At 45.0% G+C, this 26840-nt stretch overlaps 2 pseudogenes; both read left to right on the top strand.

Annotated features, from left to right (window-relative positions):
• Window positions 1-5049: 5049 nt before the first annotated feature.
• Window positions 5050-15495, top strand: LOC115619234 (annotated as a pseudogene).
• A 3572-nt stretch (window positions 15496-19067) lies between these two features.
• Window positions 19068-26840, top strand: part of LOC115619233 — a 29711-nt pseudogene continuing 21938 nt past the window's right edge.

Below are 26840 nucleotides of genomic sequence, written 5' to 3'. Positions count from 1 at the left end.
GTATAAGGCTCTAGTAGATACCGGTGCACAGTGTACCCTGATGCCATCAAGGTATCAAGGGGTGAAACCCATTTCTATTTCTGGAGTGACAGGAGGATCCCAAGCGTTAACTATGCTGGAAGCTGAAATCAGCCTGACTGGGAGGAAGTGGCAAAAGCACCCCATTGTAACTGGTCCAGGGGCTCCATGCATCCTTGGCATAGACTATCTCAGGAGAGGGTATTTCAAAGACCCAAAAAGGGTATAGATGGGCTTTTGGTATCGCTGCCTTGGAGACAGAGGAAATTAAGCAGCTGTCCACCTTACCCGGTCTCTCAGAGGATCCTTCTGTTGTGGGGTTGCTGAAGGTCGAAGAACAACAAGTGCCAATTGCGACCACAACAGTGCACCGGCGGCAATATCGCACCAACGGAGACTCCTTGATTCCCATCCATAAGCTGATCCACAGACTGGAGAGCCAAGGAGTGATCAGCAGGACCCGCTCACCCTTTAATAGCCCCATATGGCCACTGCAAAAGTCTAATGGAGAGTGGAGATTAACAGTAGACTATCGTGGCCTGAACGAAGTCACACCACCATTGAGTGCTGCCGTACCGGACATGTTAGAACTTCAATATGAACTGGAGTCAAAGGCAGCCAAGTGGTATGCCACAACTGACATTGCCAATGCATTTTTCTCAATCCCTTTGGCAGCAGAATGCAGGCCACAGTTTGCTTTCACTTGGAGGGGCGTCCAGTACACTTGGAACCGACTGCCCCAGGGGTGGAAACACAGCCCTACCATCTGCCATGGATTGATCCAGACTGCACTGGAACAGGGGCAAGCTCCAGAACACCTGCAATACATTGATGACATCATCGTGTGGGGTGATACAGCGGAAGAAGTTTTTGAGAAAGGGAGGAAAATAATCCAAATCCTGCTGAAGGCCGGTTTTGCCATAAAACGGAATAAGGTCAAGGGACCTGCACAGGAGATTCAATTTTTGGGAATAAAATGGCAAGATGGACGTCGCCAGATCCCCACAGACGTGATCAACAAGATAACAGCAATGTCTCCACCAACTAACAAGAAAGAAACACAAGCTTTCTTAGGTGTTGTGGGGTTCTGGAGAATGCACATCCCAAATTACAGTCTGATTGTAAGCCCTCTCTACCACGTGACCCGGAAGAAGAATGATTTCAAATGGGGCCCTGAGCAACAACAAGCCTTTGAACAAATTAAACGAGAAATAGTTCATGCAGTAGCCCTTGGACCAGTCCGGGCCGGGCCAGATGTGAAAAATGTGCTCTATACCGCAGCTGGGGAGAATGGTCCTACCTGGAGCCTCTGGCAGAAAGCTCCAGGGGAGACTCGAGGTCGACCCCTTGGCTTTTGGAGTCGGGGATATAAAGGATCCGAGGCCAGCTACACTCCCACTGAAAAAGAGATACTGGCAGCCTATGAAGGGGTTCGAGCTGCCTCAGAAGTGACTGGAACTGAAGCGCAGCTCCTCCTGGCACCCCGGTTGCCCGTGCTGGGCTGGATGTTCAAAGGCAGGGTCTCCTCTACACATCATGCAACTGATGCTACATGGAGTAAGTGGGCCGCACTAATTACACAACGAGCTCGAATAGGAAATCCCAGTCATCCAGGAAACCTAGAAGTCATCATGGACTGGCCAGAGGGCAAAGATTTTGGGATGTCACCAGAAGAGGAGGTGATGCATGCTGAAGAGGCCCCACCATATAATGAACTGTCAGAGAGTGAAAAGCAATATGCCTTGTTTACTGATGGGTCCTGCCCTATTGTGGGAAAGCATTGGAGATGGAAGGCAGCTGTGTGGAGTCCCCTGTGACAAGTTGCAGAAACTGCTGAAGGAGAGGGTGAATCGAGTCAGTTTGCAGAGGTGAAAGCCATCCAGCTGGCCTTGGACATGGCTGAATGGGAAAAATGGCCAGTGCTTTATCTCTAGACTGACTCATGGATGGTGGCAAATGCCCTGTGGGGGTGGTTGCAGCAATGGAAGCAGAGCAACTGGCAACGCAGAAGTAAACCCATCTGGGCTGCTGCATTGTGGCAAGATATCGCTGCTCGGGTGCAGAACCTGGTGGTGAAGGTACGCCACGTAGATGCTCATGTACCCAAGGGTCGGGCCACTGAGGAACACCAGAATAACCAGCAAGTGGATAAAGCTGCTAAGATTAAAGTGGCTCAAATGGACTTGGATTGGCAACATAAGGGTGAATTATTTTTAGCCCGGTGGGCCCATGACACCTCAGGCCATCAAGGCAGAGATGCGACATATAGATGGGCTCGTGATCGAGGGGTGGACTTAACGATGGACACTATTGCCCAGGTTATTCACGAATGTGAAACATGTGCTGCAATTAAGCAAGCCAAGCGGTTAAAGCCTCTCTGGTATGGAGGACGATGGCTGAAGTACAAGTATGGGGAGGCCTGGCAGATTGACTATATCACACTCCCACCAACCCACCAGGGCAAGCGCTATGTGCTTACCATGGTGGAAGCAACCACCGGCTGGCTGGAAACATACGCTGTGTCCCATGCCGCTGCCCGGAACACTCTCCTGGGCCTTGAGAAACAAGTCTTGTGGCGACACGGCACCCCAGAGAGAATTGAGTCAGACAATGGGACTCATTTCCGGAACAACCTCATAGACACTTGGGCCAAAGAGCATGGCATTGAGTGGGTATATCACATCCCCTACCATGCACCAGCCTCTGGGAAAATCGAACGGTACAATGGGCTGTTAAAAACTACCCTGAGAGCAATGGGTGGTGGGACTTTCAAACACTGGGATACACATTTACCAAAAGCCACCTGGTTGGTCAGCAGTAGGGGATCTGCCAACAGGGCTGGCCCAGCCCAATCAGAACTTTTACATACTGTAGAGGGGGATAAAGTTCCTGTGGTGCACATAAAGAATTTGTTGGGGAAGACAGTCTGGGTTATTCCTGCTTCAGGTAAAGGCAAACCCACTCGTGGGGTTGCTTTTGCTCAGGGACCTGGATATACTTGGTGGGTAATGCGGGAAGATGGGGAATTCCGATGTGTACCTCAAGGGGATTTGATTTTGGAGGAAAACAGCCAATGAACTCAATTGTATGCTGTTGCCTGCTCTATAACACTTTTATAGCCCACCAGCTAGATATCTTCAGGTCGCCAGCAACTGACCCTGACTTCCCTCCGATCATCACCTCAACAAAGAATGAATTTTGAGGAAACCAGATGAGCTCAGCAGTGACCAGACGAGTTTGGCGGTATCATCAGCAGGCAACAGCCCAACACTACATACCGTCCCTCCTGCCCTGAAAGACTATTACAAGAGATGGAGCCTGACATCATGGACTGGATGAGTTCAGCAATTTTACAGGGATTGGTCCATGGACTAGGGAATGATATCTTTCTCTGTGTGTGGGTGTGGGTGTATATATATATGTGTATATATGGGACAGGGGTGATGGTGTGCTGAGAGATGTGGGATCTGAGCATGACGTGAATGGTATGGAATAAGGGGTGGATACTGTCCTGGGTTCAGCTATAGCAGTCATTTTTCTCCTTCTTAGTAGCTGGTGCAGTGCTGTGTTTTTTAACTTTCAGCCTGGGAACAACGCTGATAACACTGATGTTTTTAGTAGTTGCTAAGTAATGTTTATTCCAACCAAGGACTTTCTCAGTCTCATGCTTTGCCAGGGAGGAGGGGAAGCCGGGAGGAAGCAGAGACAGGACACCTGACCCAAACTAGCCAAAGGGGTATTCCATACCACAGCACGTCCTGCCCTGTATATAAACCGGGGGGAGTTACCCGGAAGGCCCTGATCACTGCTCGGGTCAGGCTGGGTATCGGTCGGCGGGTGGTGAGCAATTATATCCTCTCCCCTTGTTATTTCCCTTATCATTATTATTATTGGTGGTAGCAGTAGTGGTTTTGTATTATACCTTAGTTGCGGGAGTGCTCTTATCTCAACCCGTGGGAGTTACATTCTTCCCATTCTTCTCCCCATCCCTCCGGGAGCAGGGGGAGGAAGAAGGGGTGGGGGGGAGTGAGCGAGCGGCTGTGTGGTTCTGAGTTACCGGCTGGGCTCAAACCACGACAACCTTTCAGATCATTCTGAATTGGTTTGTCAAAGTATACAACTTCTTAAACAACTTTTGGAAAAACTTCAGGTTGAGGATGATTGGAACCCTTTTTCAGGTTTGTTTGCTGGATTAGAGTCGTGGACCAAAAAACTAATTTTACTAGGAGCACTTATTAATATTTCTTAGCTTGTTAATATGTATCCCCTGTGTAATCAAATTTATACAATCTCTTATTGATCGAGCTCTTAAACAGGTGATGGCAGTGAATGTGCAAAACAAAGAAGGGGAGATGTGGGGAGAGATGGCATCAGCACGACAAGCTTGAGCAGTCCACTGAACAGAAGCAGCGAGACCTTGTTACAGAACAAGCCCTGGGCTCAGTAGGCCAGGCTAGGCCATAAGGCTGAGTCATGAATACCTGGATGAATCAGTGGAGTGCATGGACTGCTCATGAAGCTGACGCGGTGGCACATGGACAGCGCGTGATAGCCTCGGGCCCAGATAAGCAACATAGAATCATAGAATCATAGAATCATAGAATAGTAAAGGTTGGAAAGGACCTTAAGATCATCTAGTTCCAACCCCCCTGCCATGGGCAGGGACACCTTGCCCTAAACCATGTGGTTCAAGGCTCTGTCCAACCTGGCCTTGAACACCACCAGGGATGGAGCATCCACAACTTCCCTGGGCAACCCATTCCAGTGCCTCACCACCCTCACAGTAAAGAACTTCTTCCTTATATCTAATCTGAACTTCCCCTGTTTAAGTTTGAACCCATTACCCCTTGTCCTACCACTACAGTCCCTAAGGAAGAGTCCCTCCCCAGCATCCTTGTAGGCCCCCTTCAGATACTGGAAGGCTGCTATGAGGTCTCCACGCAGCCTTCTCTTCTCCAGGCTGAACAGCCCCAACTCTCTCAGCCTGTCTTCATACGGGAGGTGCTCCAGCCCTCTTATCATCCTCTTAACATGCTGTGGAAAGTCCCTGCGGAAAGTCCCTTGGAAAAACCCTGCGGGAATTTCTGGGTGGAGAAACCCCGGGGGAAGTTCTTGGCGGAGAAAGTGTGTATAAATAGGGCTTGCCCGAAATAAAGTTTGTCTCAGTCTCAGCATTCCCACTGATCTGAGTCCATGCCATAATACGCCACATCTCCCCGCCAAGATATATCCACCACCTGCCCTGCCATGAAATTATGGACCAGTCTATTACTTTCAACCTGTGGTAGCAGCTGGGAATGAAAGCTGCCGTTTATGGAAGGCATTAGAGGAGTCAACTGGAAAACTTGAGAGCGATACGAGACAGCAAAGCAGGCATGCTCTGAATGCCTCCCAGAGGAGGTAATGACTAGGAGAGACTGGTCTAAAAGGTATTGATATATGTGACCACACCTTCGCTTGGGTTTCAGGCCCCCTGTTTGTCTATGTAACAGTAAAAATTTGGTCTAGTCTGAATGCTATTTTCTAATATAAACATACTAGATCTAGTTGGCTTAGTTGTTAGAATACCTCATCATTGTTCAGTTTCATCTCAACAGCTTGTTGACATATCTGCCTATATTTTTATTTACTTCAGTCTTTTAAAGAGGAAAAATGTATGGGATTATGTTTTGCTGTGTTGTTTTTTTTTCTTTTTTTGTGGCCTTATGAATTCAGAATATAGTGGGCTGTGAGGTGAGGTTTTGAGTTGTTTTTTTCTTTTCCCCCTGTAAAATGAGGTTTCACTGAAGTACATTCAAATTCACTAGAAAAGTAATTTGTAAATGTGGTTTGTATTTGTATCTACAATAGTGAAGTTTACAAATACTTAAGTATGTGGTAAATAGTGTAAAAGATGCACTAGTGGCCAGTTTTTTATCTGTCATCTCTGCCATTACACTGTTCATCGCTGCTTAAGAGCATTTTCTCTGAATGTTTACTCATAGTGGTAGGCTTTTTTCCTCCACTAAAGTGGCAGAAATAGTTGTAGTCATTTTTCATTTCTTATCTCTTACTGCTTTTTTTTTTTTTTTTTTTTTGGTTTTAGGCTTGGCTCCTTCTTTTTTGGAATATCTGTCTGAGAAAGATAGAGAAAAGCTCAAAGAAGTGAAACAAGCATCCAAACAACAAATGAAAGCAAAAATAATGCCTCAGCAGCCCAGAAATAACAGATTCCAGACAGCCTCCCCAGATGATGCTTCTCACGAATGGCAAAACTTGTTGGGGCTGCAGTTAGCAAATACTGGTTCTACTGACTTCGAACCATTTGCAAAAAATCCAGAAAACAAAAAACGATACGAAAGTTTTGTGAAAAGTCTTAAACAATGAGAAAAAGATAACTGAAGAGATTAATCCCAAAACTTTATTTTTTCTCTGAAAAAAATTCTCGAATGATTTTTTACTTTTCTCTCTTTCCCTTTTTTGTCCTGATGCGTTTTATGTTCGCTATGAGTTCTCTTCCTGAATTCCACAACATTTCTCCCTCTATTTCTTTTTAGGGCCAATATTAAAAGAAACTTTTACTGATACTTAATCATGTTGACTTCAGGAAAACTGCTCAGTAATTTAAGTGTCAGCAAGACTTGATTTTAGGCATGACATTTCACATTTTGATGCCATAGCAGAGGTGAAGTTCTACTTAATTGGCTGGGTTTCCCTTTTTCCATTTGCCAAAGTAGACTTCAGTTTTGGTCGGTACCATGAACTATGCATGGAACAAGCATTTTCATTTAGTTTGTTTTGCTTTGAGGAGTAAAACTAACAGATCCTTTATAGGCAGAAAGATTATTTGGTCACAGTAGAATGACAGGAAAAATCAAAAGAAAACCCATACCCTGTACTTCCAGAGGAGATAAGGACCCTGAAGTGAATGAAGTAGTTCACACTTGTCAAAGCTTGTATTCCATGTCCTTTAGATACTCAAACTGCCACTGTCCCACTTATGTTTTCTCAGAAAAATTTGTGGCTGTAAAATCAGAGCATGCATTCAGAGCTCTTACTCAGACCCCAAAAACCTCAACCCCTTCATCTGCTCTCCTCATGCTGTTTCACTCTTCTTCCGTTTTGTTTAGATTTTGCTATTAAATGATACTGTGGTGTATCTTATGTTAAGCCAGGTACTTTTGATGCCTTGTGGTGAGTTCCCCAGTACTGTGATTTTTATGTAAAGCATAAAAAGCCGAAATCTGATCTAGGGAGCACAGCCACAGCAGGTGAATCTAATTGTCTTAAAGTAAGGGTTGGTTTGTTTTTAAATTTTAAAGTACAAAGGGGCTATTGGACAAGAAGAAAAAGGGCACCATCAAAGATTTGCAGAGGAAAGGGTATAGTGTTAGGTAGAAAACCTGGTTTTGTTATTGTAGGATTTTTTAAAATAATCCTTTTTACTGTATGAAAAAAAGACTTCCTGGTCAGTAGCCTCTAATGGTTACCACATTGGGATGGACTACTTGATCTTTGAACCCGTAGTTCCCCCATTCAGGACTGGGGTTTCCCCTGTGTAAAGTTGAGTATCCTCTTATGACTAAGGAGGTGCCTACAGTCATAATGATGAAAATGTGGAAATGCTTAAATAAGTTGAATGATTAAGATTCTCTTTGTAAGAGTCTGCTTGGCTGGTGTTATTTCCTATTCCTTCTGGCAGCAAATGTGAACTCATTGCTTTAAACAGGGTCTGTATTGTTTACAAAAATCTGTGTCCAAATTCTGTGTTTTATCAGTGGGCACTTTACATACCAGAAAGCCCCTTGAAGTTACCAAAGCCTGGCCAGGCTTACTCACTAGTTAACTTTTTTGTTCTGTGTTTTAGTTATTTGATAAAGCTTTGGATTACACTGATTACACTTTTTGTTTTAAATGCCTATTAAATACATTAGGTATTTTAAACATTCCTTAGAGGGCAATGAGTAAGTAGTCAGCATTACAAGTAAAATTATTTAAAATATCTACCTTGCAGTTGGTAAATGCTGTCATTCTTGCTATCTTAAAAAACTACCTCCACTCATCAAGGATAACACAGTTGAGATGAATGCTATTCTTAAACTAAATACTCATTAAATACTTGCAAAGAAGATGGTTGCTTACTATCTTATTTTTCGTTTAAAAACTGTCAGACCTAAGTAAGCTGTAATCTCTGCTAAGCATTTCCCTCCTTATCTTCTAGTAGATACATCGGAGCAGCATTTAGACCCGAGTATGACAGAATGGGAGCGAGGAAGAGATCGAGGAGTTCTTCTGTGCAGCAATGTTCTACAAATCCTCCAATTCAGCACTGTCATCCAGATTTACCCAAGCCAAACATGAAGATGATATTGACAAAGTCAAAGTTCCTCGAGACCAAGAGATATATGCTGTTCACGGCGGTTTAGTACATTGGAGTTGCAGTTGCTGCCTTGTCCCTGACTTCCAAAATTCTTTTTCTTTACAACTCTTTTGCAGATACAATGTCAATGTTCTGTTGCCCTTCTGTTGAGCAAACTCTTGAAAACACTCACAGCATAGCAATCAGGGATTTGTTAAACTACACTTAAATATATTATGTTTCTGTCCTGTTCTTAAGTCATGTCTTACAAAAGTCATAGTCAATTCAGTAAGTTGTTACTTATTTAGCAGCTAGAAACGTTTGACTTTTTCAGAATGATATCAGTGATAAGGAAACTGCTGTGAAGATGATGTTTGGCAAACTCACAAGAGACAAGTTTGAATGGCACCCTGAAAAGCTGTTGTATAGAAGATTTAATGTTCCTGATCCATATCCTGAGTAAGATGATTGATACTGATATTTTTAACACTTTTTGAAAATTGAGTTTTTAATTTGCTTGGGGAAAATCTGGCTTGATGCTATCCTTTTGTGTCATAATAGATGTAATATAGAACTGCCTAATGCTTTTATTTGCCTCATAAAACATGGTGACCTCTGCCAAAATAGTATGTGTTTTAAGGACTACTGTAGGTGTTTCAGCTTGTTGTAGATAATTTGAAGCCTTTTCTGTGTTGAAAACAATAATCAACAACCATTTTTATTTCCCTCTAGTTCTTCCATTGTTTGTTAGGTTACCAAAAGCGAAATGAGATGAGTAATCTGTGTTTAATTTCTTAACTCTGCCTGAGCCCACCACATCTGTAACTCAAGCAACAAATTAAAAAGTCCAACAGAATAACAGTCTCAACAGTAAGTTTGTTATTACTTTATTCATTTATGAGGTAAAAGTACAGAAAAATCTTATCTTTATTATGGAAAAATTACCCACCTAATTTTTTTTTCACTTAAAAAAACAAAGAAATAAATTTAAGTTCAGTGACATAAAACCACAAGACAGTGATGATATGCTAATTTATTCTACCTAGAAGACCTTTATAGGTCAGGTATTGTCGTGGTTTAAGCCCAGCCGGTAACTCAGAACCACGAAGCCGCCAGCTCACTCCCCCCCTTCTTCCTCCCCCTGCTCCCGGAGGGATGGGGAGGAGAATCGGAAGAATGTAACTCCCACGGGTTGAGATAAGAACAGTCCACTAACTAAGGTGCCATACAAAACCACTACTACCACCAATAATAATAATAACGACAAGGGAAATAACAAACGGAGAGAATACAATTGCTCACCACCCGCCGACTGATACCCAGCCTGACCTGAGCAGCGATCCAGGCCTTCTGGGTAACTTCCCCCAGTTTACATACTGGGCATGACGTGCCATGGTACGGAATACCCCTTTGGCTACTTTGGGTCAGGTGTCCTGTCGCTGCTTCCTCCCAACTAGCCCTCCTCCCTGGCAGAGCATAAGACTAAAAGAAAGTCCTTGGTCAGAGGAATCGTTACTTGGCAACAACTAAAAACATCGGTGTTATCAGCGTTGTTCCCAGGCTGAAAGTCAAAAACACAGCACTTCACCAGCCGCTAAGAAGGAGAAAAAATGACTGCTGTAGCTGAACCAATCCCTATAAAGTTGCTGAATTCATCCAGTCCATGATGTCAGGCTCCATCTCTTGTAACAGTCTTTCAGGCCAGGAGGGACTGTGTGTAGTGTTGGGGTGTTGCCTGCTGATGACACTGCCGAACTCGTCTGGTCACTGCTGAGCTCGTCTGGTTTTGTCAATATTCATTCGTTGTTGAGGTGATGATCAGAGGGAAGTCAGGGTCAGTTGCTGGTGACCAGAAGATATCTAGCTGGTGGGCTATAAAAGTGTTATAGAGCAGTGTAGGAGAGGATGGAAACTATTTCATTATTGCCAAAGAGAAGGAACTGCTTGGCTGGAGAAGAAAGAGTTAAAGAAGAAGCAAAGTACACTGTGTGATTAAGCAGAGCAACCCAGCTGGACAGGAGCATGAGAACAGAAAGAAAAGGAACTGGCTATTCTGGGACTGTTTGTGAAAAGACGAAGAATGTTGAAAAAAACAAAACTGTAAACCAGGAACTAAAAACAATGTGACAAAATAGTTCGGCATAAGAGTTAGAGCAATAAGCTAAAGATAGCTTTGCTAGAATGGTATAAAAGTTAGAGCAATAGCCAATAAAGTGATTCGCTGCATGAAGATGCACTGAGTCCGTGCTGGTAATCTCCACAGAGCAGGCAACAGCATACAATTGAGTTCATTGGCTGTTTTCCCCCAAAATCAAATCCCCTTGAGGTACACATTGGACTTCCCCATCTTCCCGCATTACCCACCAAGTATATCCAGGTCCCTGAGCAAAAGCAACCCCACGAGTGGGTTTGCCTTTACCTGAAGGAGGAATAACCCAGACTGTCTTCCCCAACAAATTCTTTATGTGCACCACAGGAACTTTATCCCCCTCTACAGTACGTAAAAGTTCTGATTGGGCTGGGCCAGCCCTGTTGGCAGATCCCCTACTGCTGACCAACCAGGTGGCTTTTGGTAAATGTGTATCCCAGTGTTTGAAAGTCCCACCACCCATTGCTCTCAGGGTAGGTTTAACAGCCCATTGTACCGTTCGATTTTCCCAGAGGCTGGTGCATGGTAGGGGATGTGATACAGCCAACCAATGCCATGCTCTTTGGCCCAAGTGTCTATGAGGTTGTTCCGGAAATGAGTCCCATTGTCTGACTCAATTCTCTCTGGGGTGCCATGTTGGCTTGCTTAATTGCAGCACATGTTTCACATTGATAAATAACCTGGGCAATATTGTCCATTGTTAAGTCCATCCCTCGATCACGAGCCCATCTATATGTTGCATCTCTGCCTTGATGGCCTGAGGTGTCATGGGCCCACCAGACTAAAAATAATTCACCCTTATTTTGCCAATCTAAGCCCATCTGAGCCACTTCAATCTTAGAAGCTTTATCCACTTGCTGGATGTTCCGGTGTTCCTCAGTAGCCCGACTCTAGGGTACATGAGCATCTACGTGGCGTACCTTCACCACCAGGTTCTGCACCCGGGCAGCGATATCTTGCCGCAATGCAGCAGCCCAGATGGGTTTACTTCTGCGTTGCCAGTTGCTCTGCTTCCATTGATGCAACCACCCCCACAGGGCATTTGCCACCATCCATGAGTCAGTATAGAGATAAAATACTGGCCCTTGTTCTCGTTCAGCAATGCCCAAGGCCAGCTGGATGGCTTTCACCTCTGCAAACTGACTCCATTCACCCTCTCCTTCAGCAGTTTCTGCCACTTGTCACAGGGGACTCCACACAGCTGCCTTCCATCTCTGATGCTTTCCCACAATACAGCAGGACCCATCAGTAAACAAGGCATATTGCTTTTCACTCTCTGACAGTTCATTATATGGTGGGGCCTCTTCAGCACGCATCACCTCCTCTTCTAGTGACATCCCAAAATCTTTGCCCTCTGGCCAGTCCATGATGACTTCTAGGATTCCTGGACGACTGGGATTTCCTATTCGAGCTCGTTGTGTAATTAGTGCGGCCCACTTACTCCATGTAGCATCAGTTGCATGATGTGTAGAGGAGACCCTGCCTTTGAACATCCAGCCCAGCACGGGCAACCGGGGTGCCAGGAGGAGCTGCGCTTCAGTTCCAATCACTTCTGAAGAAGCTCAAACCCCTTCATAGGCTGCCAGTGTCTCTCTTTCATTGGGAGTGTAGCTGGCCTCAGATCCTTTATATCCCCGACTCCAAAAGCTGAGGGGCCGACCTCGAGTCTCCCCTGGAGCTTTCTGCCAGAGGCTCCAGGTAGGACCATTCTCCCCGGCTGCGGTATAGAGCACATTTTACACATCTTGCCTGGTCCGGACTGGTCCAAGGGCTACTGCATGAACTATTTCTCTTTTAATTTGTTCAAAGGCTTGTTGTTGCTCAGGGCCCCTTTTGAAATCATTCTTCTTCCGGGTCACGTGATAGAGAGGGCTTACAATCAGACTGTAATTTGGGATGTGCATTCCCCAGAACCCCACAACACCTAAGAAAGCTTGTGTTTCTTTCTTGTTAGTTGGTGGAGTTGGAGTAAAATCAGCTTTTCCACTCCATCCGGGAAGCTGCTCACCAAAGATTGGAGCAGCAACTTTCTTCAGAGGATCACTCTTGTTCTCCTCTTCGATTCACGCACCTGTTCCTCAGAACTGAGGTAGGTTTTCCATCCCACTTTCTCACTTTTCCCACTATTGCCCAGGTTATTTATCAATGTGAAACATGTGCTGCAATTAAGCAAGCCAACATGGCACCCCAGAGAGAATTGAGTCAGACAATGGGACTCATTTCCGGAACAACCTCATAGACACTTGGGCCAAAGAGCATGGCATTGGTTGGCTGTATCACATTCCCTTCCATGCACCAGCCTCTGGGAAAATCCAGCAGTACAACGGGCTGTTAAAAACTACACTGAGATCAATGGGTGGTGGAATACACTTTTAGCAAAAGCCACCTGGTTAGTCAACACCAGGCAATCTGCCAACAGGGCTGGCCCAGCCCAATCAGAACTTTTACGTACTGTAGAGGGAGATATAGATCCTGTGGTGCACATAAAGTATTTGCTGGGGAAGACAGTCTGGGTTATTCCTGCTTCAGGTAAAGGCAAACCCACTCGTGGGGTTGGTTTTGCTCAGGGACCTGGATATACTTGGTGGGTAATGGGGGAAGATGGGGAAGTCCAATGTGTACCTCAAGGGGATTTAATTTTGGTGGAAAACAGCCAATGAACTCAATTGTATGCTGTTGCCTGCTCTATAACACTTTTATAGCCCACCAGCTAGATATCTTCTGGTCACCAGCAACTGACCCTGACTTCCCTCCGATCATCACCCCAACAAAGAATGAATTTTGATGAAACCAGACGAGCTCAGCAGTGACCAGACGAGTTCGGCAGTGCCATCAGCAGGCAACACCCCAACACTACACACAGTCCCTCCTGCCCTGAAAGACTATTACAAGCGATGGAGCCTGACATCATGGTTTAAGAGGCTGTGTCGGGGAAAACAGCAGGATGTCTGGCTCAACATTGCTATGGCAGGAAGACCAACATTGCTGATACCACCAACACAGCAGGATGTCTGGCTCAATATCACTATAGCAGGAAAACCACATTGCCAATACCACTGCCACAGCAGGATGTCTGTCTCCACTTCGGTGCGGCAGGAAAACCAACATCACCCCACAGCAGATGCTTGTGAAGGATATCTGTCTCTGCATCCCTCACCAATTGACACCTTGGTGCAGGATGTTTGCCTTACGGAACCACGGGGCGGGCGGGGGGGAGAAGACCCCCTAGTGATGGTACTGGGCATGTGCACCACCACCGGGTGGAGGATGTGCTTGCAACTATATAAAAGAACGGCACCAACCAGCATAGGAGGAAGAACATCTCCCCCACCGGACTTGGAACTAATCGGACTGTCGGGACACCACAGCTCCATCGCTATGAACTCTTTTATTTTTTCCTCTTACTTTCCTTCTTTTTTCTTTCTCTCTCTGTCTCTCATTCTTTCCTCTTGCTTTCCTTCTTCTCTCTCTCTCTTTCTCTCTCTCTGTAATTTGTTGGTGGGCATTTGTTGGTGGGCAAATAAAGTTCCTTGGCACTTGACTCCATTTTGAGTCTTAATTCTGTTCCCGAGAATACGAGTAAAACCATGCTCCGTCCTTTGACCAGCATGCGACATTTTAATTGGCATCACGGACAGGATTCTCGGTGAAACAAAAAGTGCCCAGGTGCTTTTTGAGAGACTCTAATGTTTGTGTATGTGTATTGAACAAGAGACAAGTAAAGGTGTGTCCTCCTGAGAGCGAAAGGGGGAATAGTGAATTTACAGTGCAGCCCTCTCAGGACAAAATAACCCCTCTTTGATGCAATGAGTACCCGTTCATCTACAGATGTTCGTGATGTTGTCCGCACTGACCTATGGGGCAGAGATTTGTATAAACTGGATGACTTTTTGGAAATTTATCATGCTCTCCCATCTCCCCAAGGGCGAGAATGGGCAAAAAATCACTGGTTCCAACTGCAGAGTATAGTAGATAGGATAATGATATTGCAAAAGGAGGCTAAATTTAAGCCCAGAAAGGGAAAATCTATGATTTGTGCAGTTTTGGGAGCAAGTTCGGCAGCAGCCGTGGAAGATAGGAGGCAAAGACTGGGTCAAGATGATGCTGTGGTAGACTCCCTGAAAATGGTAGTCAAAACGCTGCGAGAGCAGTTAGAAGAGACCAAACAGTTGTTAGAGGAGGAAAGAAATCAGAATACTTTACTAAAGGAAACCTTAAGAGGAGAATTGTGGAAAGAAAGTGACTCGTTTGGGGAGGTGTAGTCAAAGTTAAAAGAGAGAGGAATTACGCAAATATATCCCCAGGGGGATTTACAGAGAGCAAAAGAGGCAATAGAAAACCCTCCTCACAAACTACACCCTCCATCCCCTGAAGGTAAGGGGGAGGACGGAGGATGGATGTTTATAAGACAACTCACCTTAAATTTGAGAGGAGATTTAATGATTACAGTGACTGTAGGGCCACGGAAAAAAACAGTAACCTTTTTAATTGACACGGAGGCACAGATCACCACTATGATATGGAGTGAGGTGGAGCAATGTGGAATTTTGACTTCATCTAAAAACCTAATTGTCTTAAATGCTTTGGGAGAAACCCAATCGGTATCTATGGCCTTGGTAACATTATGGTTGCCCAGGGAGGAAGACCCAATTAGCACCAAGGTTGCAATAGGTCCTTTCCCGACAAATATTTTGGGCATAGAAACCCCCGACTTTTACCCCAAAGTCTCAGACTCTCAGTGCTCCTGGAGAAATATTTTTTTCTCCTGGACAGCCTGTATTGGTAGAAATGCCAACCATTGGAGCTGCTCCTCTTGTGCTCACTGAACCTCAATAAATATGCTTGGAAAGACAAAGATGCTCATGGAAAAGAACATAAAATCAACACCAGGTGGATTATTCCATCTTTCTAATAACCATTTGTTTCCGGTTCTTTTGAATGAACCGATTCTGCTTTTCTTTTCCAGGTGAAGACTCTGGAGCCTGCCTGAAAAGGAAAACATATGAAGCTACTGATTGTCTGTGTGGCATTGTCAGTGTTTGCTTCGTTAATATTTAGAGGATGTTTGGTATACCATCGCAGAACCTGTTTTGGTCGACCATTGTTGCTGCATTTAATATCCAGGGAAGCTCCTGTGACACCCTGTCCTGGGTTCAGCTATAGCAGTCATTTTTCTCCTGCTTAGTAGCTGGTGCAGTGCTGTGTTTTTTAACTTTCAGCCTGGGAACAACGCTGATAACACCGATGTTTTTAGTTGTTGCTAAGTAATGTTTATTCCAACCAAGGACTTTCTCAGTCTCATGCTTTGCCAGGGAGGAGGGGAAGCCGGGAGGAAACAGAGACAGGACACCTGACCCAAACTGGCCAAAGGGGTATTCCATACCACAGCACGTCATGCCCAGTATATAAACCGGGGGGAGTTACCCGGAAGGCCCAGATCACTGCTCGGGTGGGGCTGAGTATCGGTCGGCGGGTGGTGAGCAATTGTATCCTCTCCCCTTGTTATTTCACTAATCATTATTATCATTGGTGGTAGCAGTAGTGGTTTGTATTATACCTTAGTTGCGGGACTGTTCTTACCTCAACCCGTGGGAGTTACATTCTTCCGATTCTCCTCCCCATCCCTCCGGGAGTGGGGGGAGGAAGAAGGGGGGGAGTGAGCGAGCGGCTGTGTGGTTCTGAGTTACCGGCTGGGCTCAAACCACGACACGCCCTCACTCTCAGAGGGTCGCAAAATGAATTTATGGCTCTAGGCCAGCAGGTGGCCAATGTTTTTAACCTTGCTAATTGTTGGATATGTGGGAGTCCTTTAGGATTCCAAGATTGGCCATGGACATCAAAACCACTATCTCCAAAATGGCTCATGAGTGATCTGAGTGACGTAAACATTGGTAATAACGCGTTATATTGGAATAAGGAGATAAGCCCATGGAAAATTCAAGTTCCAGAAAAGGGGGAATATTGTCTTAATTGGAACCACAGCAATGGAGTTTTTGTGGGTCATAGTATGTGTAATTGGACATTTAAATATGGGAATCGTATTATTCCTGGCTGTCGACCCATTAATTGTTCAACTTACTGCCACTCTCTTCATGTCGAGGGTGACGTGTTATGGTGTTTGCTTAGCAACACCACTGATGAAAAGCTTGTCCCTTGCAGGCTAAGTTGGGCATGGGTTAATGAAACCGGACATAAAAGACAATTTAATAACTTTTGGTCTAATACCGATCTCGCAGGAGCTCAGGTATTGAAAGAATCTAACCCTTTGGCTTGTGCCATCAGTGGCATACCCAACCAAACAGTAACCATTAAGTGTAACTATAGCAATCTGTCCTGGGTTCAGCTATAGCAGTCATTTTTCTCCTTCTTAGTAGCTGCTACAGTGCTGTGTTTTTTAACTTTCAACCTGGGAACAACGCTGATAACACTGATGTTTTTAGTTGTTGCTAAGTAATGTTTACTCCAACCAAGGACTTTCTCAGTCTCATGCTTTGCCAGGGAGGAGGGGAAGCCGGGAGGAAACAGAGACAGGACACCTGACCCAAACTGGCCAAAGGGGTATTCCATACCACAGCACGTCATGCCCAGTATGTAAACCGGGGGGAGTTACCCGGAAGGCCCAGATCACTGCTCGGGTCGGGCTGGGTATCGGTTGGCGGGTGGTGAGCAATTGTATCCTCTCCCCTTGTTATTTCACTAATCATTATTACCATTGGTGGTAGCAGTAGTGGTTTTGTATTATACCTTAGTTGCGGGAGTGCTCTTATCTCAACCCGTGGGAGTTACATTCTTCCGATTCTCCTCCCCATCCCTCCGGGAGCGGGGGGAGGAAGAAGGGGGGGAGTGAGCGGGCAGCTGCATGGTTCTGAGTTACCGGCTGGGCTCAAACCACGACACAATCCAATAGGAGCATGGAAATGTGATGTTTGGATTAAAGGAAAAAAGGTAAACAATTGAATTAAGCACCCTTTGGGCTTGAAAAATACAACTTCTTTTGAAATTCCTTGTAATTCCAGTTTAAGACACAAAGGGGATGGACCGTTTGGAAATGGAACTTGGGCCTTAAAAGGACATTATTGGATTTGTGGTCATCATGCTTATTGAAAATTGCCAAATAATTGGAGTGGAACTTGTTATGTGGGTTATATACGCCCCTTCTGTTTCCTATTACCAGAACAAATGGAGACAGTTTGGGAGTTAGAATATATGATGACATCGGCGATCCACTGATAAATCTATAACAGGTGGAAGTGATCAAACCTGGGGCAATGATAAGTGGACCCCTCAACATATCATACGACATTATGGACCTGCCACCTGGAACCCCAATGAGTGGATTAGCGGTGCTCGAGAACCTATCTATAATCTAAATTGCATTATTCGATTACAAGCTGTCCTAGAGATCATTACTAACAAGACAGCCCATGCTCTTGACCTATTGGCAGATCAGGCCACACAAATGAGAACAGCAATATTTCAACACAGAATGGTTCTCGATTACCTGCTAGCCGAAGAAGGAGGTGTTTGTGGTAAACTAAATGATTCTAATTGTTGTTTAAAAATTGATGATAGTAGCAAAATTGTTAAACAAATTACTGCAGGAATATGAAAGCTGACACATGTTCCTGTCCAGACATGGAAAGGCTGGGACAGTGATATGTTTTCCTGGCTTCCTGGTGGTCCATGGGTTAAGTGAATCCTATTTTATTTGTTATGTGGTCTTGCCATGCTGATGTTTTTGCCGTGTATTATTCCATGTTTTATACAATTGATTCAACATGTTGTGCCTAGGATGCAATTTATAACTACGGTTTCACCTGACGGTGTCAAACAAATTCGTGCTGTGCGCTGAACTACACCATCAGTAGTACAGATTATATAGTATTATTGCCCATTTTTTCTGTACCTAAATCTGGGACAGAAGCTTCCAGAACCAGACAGCACACGCACCTTAAGTTAAAGGGGCGGGAAAATCGATTTTTCTGCTGAGTATCCAGACCCTGACTCTGGCAGACCAGGACAGCAGACCGCGTGGACCGTAAGGGTTGCAGTTTCTCAACATTATACCATCAGAATAGCAGGAAATGGTAGAATACATGAAGTGCTTGTACCAATTTATTGTATAGCCTTGACTGTATTAACTATTATTGTTGTGATACAGGTTACTTGTCCTTGTAAATGCTCACCTTGTAATTGCCCTTGTAAACTTTCTTTTTCCTCTTCTTCTCCTCCCCCTCCTGAACCCTTGGATGTTGTTGCTTTATAAAGTTAACTATGTATAATTGTTAGCTGAAGTTAATTAGATGCTGTTAATTGTTAGCTGAAGTTAATTAGATGTTGTTAGTTATTAGATGTTATCAGCTATTGCATCAAGCACTATCTCTTTCCCTTCCTCCTTTCTCTACCTCTATTGTTCATGCCACCACAGACAACTGTTTTTAAGATAGCAATGTTGATCCACGGGGTGGTGTAAGAGGCTGTGTCGGGGAAAACAGCAGGATGTCTGGCTCAACATTGCTATGGCAGGAAGACCGACATTGCCAACACCACTGCCACAGCAGGATGTCTGTCTCCACTTCGGTGCGGCAGGAAAACCAACATCACCCCACAGCAGATGCTTGTGAAGGATATCTGTCTCCGCATCCCTCACCAATTGACACCTTGGTGCAGGATGTTTGCCTTACGGAACCACGGGGCGGGCGGGGGGGAGAAGACCCCCTAGTGATGGTACTGGGCATGTGCACCACCACCGGGTGGAGGATGTGCTTGCAACTATATAAAAGAACGGCACCAACCAGCATAGGAGGAAGAACATCTCCTCCACTGAACTTGGAACTAATCGGACTGTCGGGACACCACAGCTCCATCGCTATGAACTCTTTTATTTTTTCCTCTTACTTTCCTTCTTTTTTCTTTCTCTCTCTGTCTCTCATTCTTTCCTCTTGCTTTCCTTCTTCTCTCTCTTTCTCTCTCTCTGTAATTTGTTGGTGGGCAAATAAAGTTCCTTGGCGCTTGACTCCATTTTGAGTCTTAATTCTGTTCCTGAGAATAGGAGTAAAACCATGCTCCATCCTTTGACCAGCATGCGACACATAGACTGGATGAATACAGCAATTTTATAGGGATTGGCCCATGGACTAAGGAATGATAGCTCTCTCTGTGTGTGAGTGTGGGTGTATATATATATGAGATAAAAAACAATGGTATATTGAAAAATGTGGGATCTGAGCATGACGTGAATGGCGTGGAATAAGGGGTGGATACTGTCCTGGGTTCAGCTGTAGCAGTCATTTTTCTCCTTCTTAGTAGCTGGTGCAGTGCTGTGTTTTTGACTTTCAGCCTGGGAACAACGCTGATAACACTGATGTTTTAGTTGTTGCTAAATAATGTTTATTCCGACCAAGGACTTTTCAGTCTCATGCTCTGCCAGGGAGGAGGGGAAGCCAGGAGGAAACAGAGACAGGACACCTGACCCAAACTGGCCAAAAGGGTATTCCATACCACAGCACATCTTGCCCAGTATATAAACTGGGAGGAGTTACCTGGAAGGCCCAGATTGCTGCTCAGGTCGGGCTGGGTATCGGTCGGCAAGTGGTGAGCAATTGTATTCTCTCCCCTTGTTATTTACCTTATCATTATTATTATTGGTGGTAGCAGTAGTGGTTTTGTATTATTCCTTAGTTACTGGACTGCTCTTATCTCAACCCATGGGAGTTACATTCTTTTGATTCTCCTCCCCATCCCTCTGGGAGCGGGGAGAGGAAGGGGGGGAGTGAGCGAGCAGCTGCGTGGTTCTGAGTTACTGGCTGGGCTTATACCATGACAATTTTAATATAATTGACTCAGCCCAGAATAACTCTTGTTCGTATTGCATGTTAAGGACATTTATCATGTAGTGGGTCAAAAGCTTTTAAATCCCTAAGTGTTGTGTTTTGTTAGTGTTTTAAGTACACAGTTTTCATGTGGAACTCTTATGTTTCTCTTTCTGTAGGAACTTACTCAGAAAAAAATTTTAGGTCCTAACTTCACATAATCTTACTCTTGGCCTTCAGTAGCTTGAGGATGTGATGTAGTTGCCATCTCATATGAGGGAAATGATCCTTTCGTTTATATTCAACCATTTCTTACTTTTTTGCAGTTGGAAAGTTGCTACAAAGCCTTGACAAACATGAGTGGAGTATGTATACATTCGAGTAGTAACAGGTTTTCTGTTCTGAAGTGCAAATGTAGAATAATGATCTGAAAAGTCATGGATGTTTAGAATGTATACATTTGATGGGATTTTAGTGGGTCATCTCTGTAATTTCACGATGCTTGCCAGTTTAAATAAGCCATTTGCTTAGAGACTTATAGAGATGGACCGCATGAATATGGGAGTCTAAAAGTTATTTATCAAGTAATATGTAACAAGTGGTTAATATCATCGTTTTGATACTTGATGAAGCTTTGCTTTTAAGGGGATAGTTTGTAGCAATTAAATTAAAATTTGTATTGGCTGTTCTCAATATCGTAATTAACTTTTCTAACTTGTATTAGATCACAAATAGAATTACTGAGGTTGTTAGGGACCTCTGGAAATTGCCTAGTACAAGCCCCAAGTAAGACAAGATGTTCCTGCTTCTGTTAAATTTTTGGACCCTTTACCATATGTTGCTGCATGCATTTTTTGTCTCCTGCTAATCTGGTGTATCTGCACTTGGGAGATGATTAAGTACTTGAAAACCGGAAGCTTTTAGTACTGTAAGGCCTGTGTTGCAGACTTTACTTTTGCTGAAGTAGTACAATTCTGAAGATTCTGAACTCTTGTCTAATACTATGATGTAAAATTTTGTATGTATGTATGTAGCCACTAGCACTTATTTTATGTCCTGGGTGGAAGAAGGCAAGACTTCTTTTTGAGCTGCTGAAAACATACGAGAAATGCTCCAGTTTCATCCAATGTTGCTAATACTTGGGCAGAACAAAGCAGCAGCTAGCAGTGTGAAAATCCAAGGCTGTAAGAATACTTTCTATCTATCTTCTTAATTATGCTTGAAAACAACGTGGGCTGCTTTAACTGCAGGAAATTGTGAAAGAAGCAATTTATAGTTAAGTTTTTTGTTCTATAAAGTGATAATTCTATTTAATGTTATAATGCTGTAGTGATACATGAAGCATTAGTAGTGCTATTTAGCAGTATGTGGTATTAAAGTTGTTTGAATATCTATATGTTCAGCATCTTTTTGGTAAGTTTCAAGTGATAACAGTTATTTTGAGCCAAATTAGTGGTACAGATTTGCTGAAGATCATGCTGAATTAGGATTAATTGTGGGCTGACTTGACTTAGAACCAGATTTATAGTAGCTTTATTGATACATGAGCATCCATTGCTGGACAGAGGTACTGGGTCTATCAGGGATGGAGTTAATTCTCTTCATAGTCTGTGTGGTGCTGTGTTTGGGATTTGGAATGGATTTCACTCTTTCAAAAACTCAGTTTTACCTGCTCAGGTCTTGAAGACATGCAGGAGTAGAAAAATACAAGCAAACTAAAAATGACTGATGACCAGATGTCAGAAAACGGAGTTCAGTGTTCTCTAATAAAACAAAACAAAACAACCAACCAACCAACCAAAAAAAACCAACCCAAAACAAACAAGCAAAAAACCCCAAAACGAGCAAACAAAAACCAAAACAAAAACCCCCAAAACAACAACAACAAAAACCACACAAAAAACCCCCTTCAAGATGGTTGTCCTGGGTTCAGCTATAGCAGTCATTTTTCTCCTGCTTAGTAGCTGGTGCAGTGCTGTGTTTTTTAACTTTCAGCCTGGGAACAACGCTGATAACACCGATGATTTTAGTTGTTGCTAAGTAATGTTTATTCCAACCAAGGACTTTCTCAGTCTCATGGTTTGCCAGGGAGGAGGGGAAGCCGGGAGGAAACAGAGACAGGACACCTGACCCAAACTAGCCAAAGGGGTATTCCATACCACAGCACGTCATGCCCAGTATATAAACCAGGGGGAGTTACCCGGAAGGCCCAGATCACTGCTCGGGTCGGGCTGGGTATCGGTCGGCGGGTGGTGAGCAATTGTATCCTCTCCCCTTGTTATTTCACTAATCGTTATTATCATTGGTGGTAGCAGTAGTGGTTTTGTGTTATACCTTAGTTGCGGGACTGCTCTTATCTCAACCCGTGGGAGTTACATTCTTCCCATTCTCCTCCCCATCCCTCCGGGAGCGGGGGGAGGAAGGGGGGGGGGGGGGAGTGAGCGAGCGGCTGTGTGGTTCTGAGTTACCGGCTGGGCTCAAACCACGACAGTTCTTTTTGGCACCCAACGTGGGGCATGAAAGTTTGAGATAACGACAGATCTGACCAGAGTGTGTTTAATCATAATTGTGATAAGCATTCATTGTTACTACTCGTCACAATGGTGATTATTTGGCTCTCAGACTTGTTGTGCTTGATCTCAGAGTTTCAGCATGTTGTACCTTACTTACAGCCACTATTTGCTGTTTTAGTGTTTATCGGCTGGGGGGCCTGGGCTAAGGTTCTTGTTTCACTGTACTTCATGGTAATGACTTGTAATACAATAGACTCATTGATCATGAAACTGGTCTAGTTTGTGCTTCCAGCGTGGCCATCACCACTATACATTGGGAGGTATATAATGAAATATTTTAGCAATTGCATATCTTTTTTTTTCTCCTCGGGGGGTAAACTTACGAAGGAAGCATTCTCTTTCACCCCCCGTTCCCCCACCAGCCTATTTGCAACAGCAATTGAGAGTTCTGAAGGTTTTAGATGGCCTTTGAGTACCCTTGAAACCTGCCTGCTGATTGTGCTGGGGATCAGCATGTTGGCAAACATACGGAGTGTGTTTTACCCACGGCCATCCCGTCGTAGGAACATCCTATTTCGTTTAATGTCAAAAATTCAGCAGTATCAGGTTCGAATCTGGTCTAGGGTTAGACGACGATATAGGAGGACCACCAGGAGATTTTCCCTGAGGCTGGACAGTTATGAGTGGCAGGGTGTGTGGGATAGTATGGGCAAGTACCTAGGCCAGTGGGCCCCTCCAGTGCTTTGGAACTTCACCACTGAACAAGTGCAACATCCGGAAAAACTAGTAAAACACTTAAACGAGGTGTGCTGTCATCCTGGTTATACCAGAGAGGGACAAATTTTGGCAACGTGCTGGGGCTTGGCCTATGCCTACAGAGCCCTGCTCAACACTATCCAGCACCTTCAAAGGGAAAACAATGTCTCTGGATCTGATGGCAAAGCAACAGACAACGCAGCTATGCCAACTACAAGCACAGCAGCTACTCAGACCCTGACCACAACAGACAACACAGCTACTCCAAGTACAGCAGCTACATCAACCCCAGTGACAAGCACAACAGCTACTCAAACCCCGACAGCAACAGACAATATAGCTACTCCAAGCACTGCAGCTACACCAACCCCAGTGACAAGCACAGTAGCTACTCAAACCCCGACAGCAACAGATAATGCAGCTGTTGGTGTTACTCAACTCCCAAGCACAACAGCTGCACCAACCCCAGCAATAGACATTGCAACCACTCCAATCCTAGTGGCAGACACTGCAGCCACTCCAACCACAGTGACAGACACTGCAGCTAAACCAAATGGCCAGTTTGTGACAATGTCTGTTGCCCCTGTAAGCAAAAGCAGACGAGAGGCACAAAGAGCAACCCGCAAAGCGAAGAAAGATGAAGACCCAGTGCCATTACTATATGCAACAGCACCTGAACAAGAGTTACTACTACGTGGGTCAGAGGAAGAGGAAGAAGAAGAAGAGGTCACTTCTCGACCCCGGACCTCAACCGAACTAGGGAATATGCGAAAAGATTTCACCCGTCTTCCAGGGGAGCACATTGTCACCTGGTTGCTCTGGTGCTGGGACAATGGGGCCGACGGTCACGAACTAGAAGGTAGGGAAGCCAAGCAGCTGGGATCACTTGCTAAGGAAGGAGGAATTGACAAAGCGATTGCAAGAGAGAAGCGAGCCCTCAGTCTTTGGAGGCGGCTCCTGGCAGCTGTGAAGGAAAGGTTTCCCTACAAAGACGATATTACGAATCGCTCAGCCAACTGGACCACGATAGAGAAAGGCATCCAGTCCCTGAGGGAATCAGCCATTATAGAGATGATCTATCGCAGGCCGGATTCCAGGAACACATCCGTAGACCCAGATGAAGTCGAATGTACACGACCCATGTGGCGGAAACTTACACGGAGTGCGCCATCATCATATGCCCACACATTGGCATCAATGACCTGGAATGACGGAGTATCACCAACAGTGGATTTCCTGATTCGTCAACTCCGAGAGTTCGAAGACAATCTCACCCCTTCCATCATTTCAGCTGTGGAAAAACTGTCCCAGGAGTTCAAACAATTGAGAGACGATTTATCCGATCTATCCAGCTCTCCACGCGTACCAACCCATGTCTCAGCTATCAACAGAAGGCGCCCTACTGCTCGAGAAAGAAAATATAGGAGGTACACGCCACGGGCCACCCTATGGTTTTACCTGCGGGATCACGGAGAAGACATGAGAAAGTGGGATGGAAAACCTACTTCAGCTCTGGAGCAACGGGTGCGTGAACTGAAGAGGAGAACAATGGTCAAGGATGATCCTCCCAGGAAAGCTGCTGCTCCAGTCTCTGGCGAGCAGTTTCCCAGATGGAGCGAAAGAGCTGATTTTACTCCAGCTCCTGTGATAAGGAATACTAATCCCTTTCTACAAGACAGAAGTGGAGAATTTTGTGATCACTATTAGAGGGGCCCTGCCTCCAGCCAGGTGGAGGAGAGGGATAATCGGGTTTACTGGACTGTGTGGATCAGATGGCCTGGCACATCAGTCCCACAGAAGTATAAGGCTCTAGTAGATACCGGTGCACAGTGTACTCTGATGCCATCAAGGTATCAAGGGGTGAAACCCATTTCTATTTCTGGAGTGACAGGAGGATCCCAAGCATTAACTATGCTGGAAGCTGAAATCAGCCTGACTGGGAGGAAGTGGCAAAAGCACCCCATTGTAACGGGTCCAGGGGCTCCATGCATCCTTGGCATAGACTATCTCAGGAGAGGGTATTTCAAAGACCCAAAAGGGTATAGATGGGCTTTTGGTATCGCTGCCTTGGAGACAGAGGAAATTAAGCAGCTGTCCACCTTACCCGGTCTCTCAGAGGATCCTTCTGTTGTGGGGTTGCTGAAGGTCGAAGAACAACAAGTGCCAATTGCGACCACAACAGTGCACCAGCGGCAATATCGCACCAACCGAGACTCCTTGATTCCCATCCATAAGCTGATCCGTAGACTGGAGAGCCAAGGAGTGATCAGCAGGATCCACTCACCCTTTAATAGCCCCATATGGCCACTGCAAAAGTCTAATGGAGAGTGGAGATTAACAGTAGACTATCGTGGCCTGAACGAAGTCACACCACCATTGAGTGCTGCCGTACCGGACATGTTAGAACTTCAGCATGAACTGGAGTCAAAGGCAGCCAAGTGGTATGCCACAACTGACATTGCCAATGCATTTTTCTCAATCCCTTTGGCAGCAGAATGCAGGCCACAGTTTGCTTTCACTTGGAGGGGCGTCCAGTACACTTGGAACCGACTGCCCCAGGGGTGGAAACACAGCCCTACCATCTGCCATGGATTGATCCAGACTGCACTGGAACAGGGGCAAGCTCCAGAACACCTGCAATACATTGATGACATCATCGTGTGGGGTGATACAGCGGAAGAAGTTTTTGAGAAAGGGAGGAAGATAATCCAAATCCTGCTGAAGGCCGGTTTTGCCATAAAACGGAATAAGGTCAAGGGACCTGCACAGGAGATGCAATTTTTGGGAATAAAATGGCAAGATGGATGCCGCCAGATCCCCACAGACGTGATCAACAAGATAACAGCAATGTCTCCACCAACTAACAAGAAAGAAACACAAGCTTTCTTAGGTGTTGTGGGGTTCTGGAGAATGCACATCCCAAATTACAGTCTGATTGTAAGCCCTCTCTACCACGTGACCCGGAAGAAGAATGATTTCAAATGGGGCCCTGAGCAACAACAAGCCTTTGAACAAATTAAACGAGAAATAGTTCATGCAGTAGCCCTTGGACCAGTCCGGGCAGGGCCAGATGTGAAAAATGTGCTCTATACCGCAGCTGGGGAGAATGGTCCTACCTGGAGCCTCTGGCAGAAAGCTCCAGGGGAGACTCGAGGTCGACCCCTCGTCTTTTGGAGTCGGGGATATAAAGGATCCGAGGCCAGCTACACTCCCACTGAAAAAGAGATACTGGCAGCCTATGAAGGGGTTCGAGC

The sequence above is a fragment of the Strigops habroptila genome, chromosome W (assembly GCF_004027225.2).
Source record: "Strigops habroptila isolate Jane chromosome W, bStrHab1.2.pri, whole genome shotgun sequence".
Lineage (NCBI taxonomy): Eukaryota > Metazoa > Chordata > Aves > Psittaciformes > Psittacidae > Strigops > Strigops habroptila.
The sequence above is the reverse complement of the archived record's forward strand: the minus strand, read 5'-3'. Positions and strand labels throughout refer to the sequence as shown.